This window comes from Urocitellus parryii, chromosome 3 (assembly GCF_045843805.1).
Source record: "Urocitellus parryii isolate mUroPar1 chromosome 3, mUroPar1.hap1, whole genome shotgun sequence".
Classification (NCBI taxonomy): Eukaryota; Metazoa; Chordata; class Mammalia; order Rodentia; family Sciuridae; genus Urocitellus; species Urocitellus parryii.
Window position 1 is genome coordinate 75,838,805 of NC_135533.1, and position 3,587 is coordinate 75,842,391.

The 3,587-nt window shown below is 41.0% G+C and overlaps 1 pseudogene; it reads left to right on the top strand.

The window, feature by feature from the left end:
- The first annotated feature begins 878 nt into the window (after positions 1-878).
- LOC113196532 (heterogeneous nuclear ribonucleoproteins C1/C2 pseudogene) lies at positions 879-1,762 on the top strand (annotated as a pseudogene).
- Positions 1,763-3,587: the final 1,825 nt, after the last annotated feature.

Consider the following 3,587-nt stretch of genomic DNA (forward strand, 5'->3'; position numbering starts at 1 on the left):
GATAATATAGAATATAGGTGTTAATATAGAAATCTGTAATCTTATGTTCTATTCAGATCAGTCTTTCCCTACTAAATACATTGATTGTTTGGCAGTGGCAATAGAACCCAGGACCTTGAACCTGCTGGGCAAGTGTTCTGCCACTGAGCAGCATCCCCACATTCCCACCACCACCCATTACACTGAAACAAACTTGTCTGCTCATTTTTATCTGTGGTTTTGCCACAATTATTAATTTTCCACAAATATCCTCCAAATCTCCTTTTAAAAATATAGTCTTTATTTGAAAGTTAATTGACACTGGACACAGTGGAACACATCTGAAATCCCAGCAGTTGGAAGGCTGAAGAAGGAGGATCCCTATTTAAAAGCCAACCTCAGCAATTTAGCAAGGCCCTAAGCAACTCAGTGAGACCCTGTCTCTAAATAAAGTATATAAAAGAGCTGGGGATGTGGCTCAGTGGTTAAGGGTTCCTGAGTTCATTCCCCAGTACAAAAAAGAAAGAAAGAAAGAAAGAAAGTGAATTGACCTTCCAAAGGGCTGCTGTCACAATAGTTATTGAAATAACCAGTTAGTTATACAATGCATCTCAGGCATAAGCTTATAAAAGTTAGCTTCTCATTTTGTGACGAGAGGAAGGCTGAGCGATGTCAGCCACTTTGCTGACCTTGAGCAGCAGTGGTCGGCTTCTTCACATAGAATCTGGGAGTAGGAGATTCAGAACGAATCTCTTCTCCCCATCCCCACTCCTGTGAGATCTATCTATCTATCTATCTATCTATCTATCTATCTATCTATCATCTATCTATCTATTTATGTATTTATTTTGACCTTCAGCTACATTCTTTCACCTTTGTAAGAAACCTTATCAAACACAATGATTAGCAACGTTAACAACAAGACAGATCCATGCTCCATGAACTCCTGTGTATTCACTGGGAATGTCAACACTGTAGGTCAAGACGTCAATGTGGAAGCAATCTTCTCCAAGGATGGCAAAACTGTGGGTTGCTCTCTCCATAAGGACTTTGCCTTCATCCACTATGTTAATAAGAGAACGCCTGGCTGCTGTAGCAGGAGAGGACGGCCGAAGGATTTCTGGCCAGATTTTAGATATTAATCTGGCTGCAGAGCCAAAAGTGGACAGAGGAAAAGCAGGTGTGATAGGATCTGTAGCGGAGATGTACGGGCCAGTAGCAGAACTGGACTATGACTTGCACTATGACTTTCAATGTGATTATTATGACAGAATGTACAGTTACCTCGCATGTGTTCCTCCTCCTCCTCCCATTGCTAGGGTGGGTAGTGCCCTGTAAACGCCTGCGCGCATCAGGAAACACCACCCGAAGGGGCAAAAGTGGCTTCAATTCTACGAGAGGACAGCGGGGATCTTCTTCCAAGTCTGGAAAGTTGAAAGGAGATGATGACCCAAATAAAACAAAAAGTGGATTCTCTTCTGGAAAGCCTGGAAAAAGTTGAAAAGGAGCAGAGCAAACAAGCAGTAGAGACGAAGAATGATAAATCGGAAGAGGAACAGAGCAGCAACTCCCTGAAGAAAGAGGAAACTAATATGAAGATGGAGTCTGAGGGGGGTGCAGATAACTCTGCTGAGGAGGGGGACCTACTGGATAATGAAAATGAAGATGGGGGATGACCAGCTGGAGTTGATCAAGGATGATGGGAAAAGAGGCAGAGGAAGGAGAGGATGACAGAGACAGTGGCAATGGCGAGGATGACTCTTCAGCACATAGTGGGGCTTAGAAATCTTATCCCATTATTTCTTTACCTAGGTGCTTGTCTACGATCAAAATTTCACCAGATCCTCTCCCCTGGTATCTTCAGTGCCTGCTCACTGTCCTCCCTATCTTTGTCCTTCCAGTGTTCATATCATATTGCCCTGCTTCTAGTCCCATTTTCACGTCCTTTGACATAGTTTTGTTAAGTCTTTCCCTGTAATTTTTGCTTTTAATTTTGATACTTTATGACTTCACAATAAAAAGGATGTATAGTTTTTATCAACTGTCTCCAAAATAGCCTCTTGTTATGCAGGGAGTACAGTTCTCTCCATTTGTACATGATTTCAGTAGTTGCCCCCCTAACTGTAAAGGCAATCTCATTTAGTTGTAGCACCTGAGAGCAGCTTTGAGTGTTAGAAGTATGTGTGTTATCCCCAACATAATAATCCCGTGTGGGGCTGTTCAACACAAATGTAACAATGTATTTTTGTGAAAGAGAGTTGGCATGTTAAATGCATCCTCTAGAAGGAAGAAAAAAAAAAAAAGCTTCTCACAAAACTGTAATCTTAGATGAAGTGATACACACAATATGCTTAACATATTGTCAGGCACAGCATAGGCACTCATTATGTATTAGTTGTTAGTAATAACAATGAGATTCCCTTGATAATGAATAAAGAGCTTGGCACAGTGGCACACACCTATAATCCCAGCAGTTTGGGAGACTAAAGCATGAGGATCACAAGTTTAAAGCCAATTTCAGCAATTTAGCAAGGCACTAAGCAAATTAGTGAGGCCCTGTCTCAAAAAAAAAAAAAAAAGGGACTGGGGATGTGATTTAGTGTTTAAGCACCCCAGGTATAATAATAATAATAATAATAATAATAATAATATTTTGTTATAAAAATGAATCATTTATCATGTACAGTCTGATAATAAAAGGATGGTTTAAAATGGGGGCTGGGGATGTGGCTCAAGCGGTAGCGCGCTTGCCTGGCATGCGTGCGGCCCAGGTTCGATCCTCAGCACCACATACAAACAAAGATGTTGTGTCCGCAGAAAACTAAAAAAAAAAAAAAAAAAAAAAATTAAAAAATTCTCTCTCTCTCTCTCTCTCTCTCTCTCTCTTAAAAAATGGGAAATAATCCTTTATCTATACTCAATAAATTAAAACAAAAATGTAAATAATTTTTTTCTTTTTTGTATTTTGGGCTTTTACCTGTTCATCCATAGGGATACTCCAGAAAGTTAAGCCAATAGACCCAGATTGCTCCTGAGGCCCTAGGGGGAAGGTGTGATACCTGGACAGTTGTTGGATTTAGAGCCTACAGGTACTTCATGACCTGAGTCTCATTCTCCAGGACTCCTCCATGACCAGAAAATTGCTCTCCAAACTACGGGTGATTGTTTCATTTCTTCCTGTGCAATGATTGCTAACTTGAGAGCTAAATTAATTGAAATGTGCCACTTCTCATGAAGATGATCAAGCCATGATATCAAATGCTTAGAAAGATGAGGCTTATGTGAATTTATGCAGGATGATTGCTTTAGAAGTCTCTGGAAATTTCCTTGACGAGTTCTAGAGCCTCATTAGCTATGTCAGTCTCAAAAGATTGAAGCCAAGGATGTAGGAAAGTATGTCTGCACTGTCTTCTTCCATAGTGTTGCCAGAATCAAATGCCCATGCTGCTTGCCACTCAAAGTTGGTGGCAGGAAACAATTTTATGGGGTTCAGGAGCAGAAAGGGCTTTTATAGGAGAAAAAGAGGGTGCAGAGAGACAATGGGCAGGAAACGCTCATGCTGGGAAGGGCCTTGCTCTCCACAGTGCATACCTGCCTGTCTCTGCTCC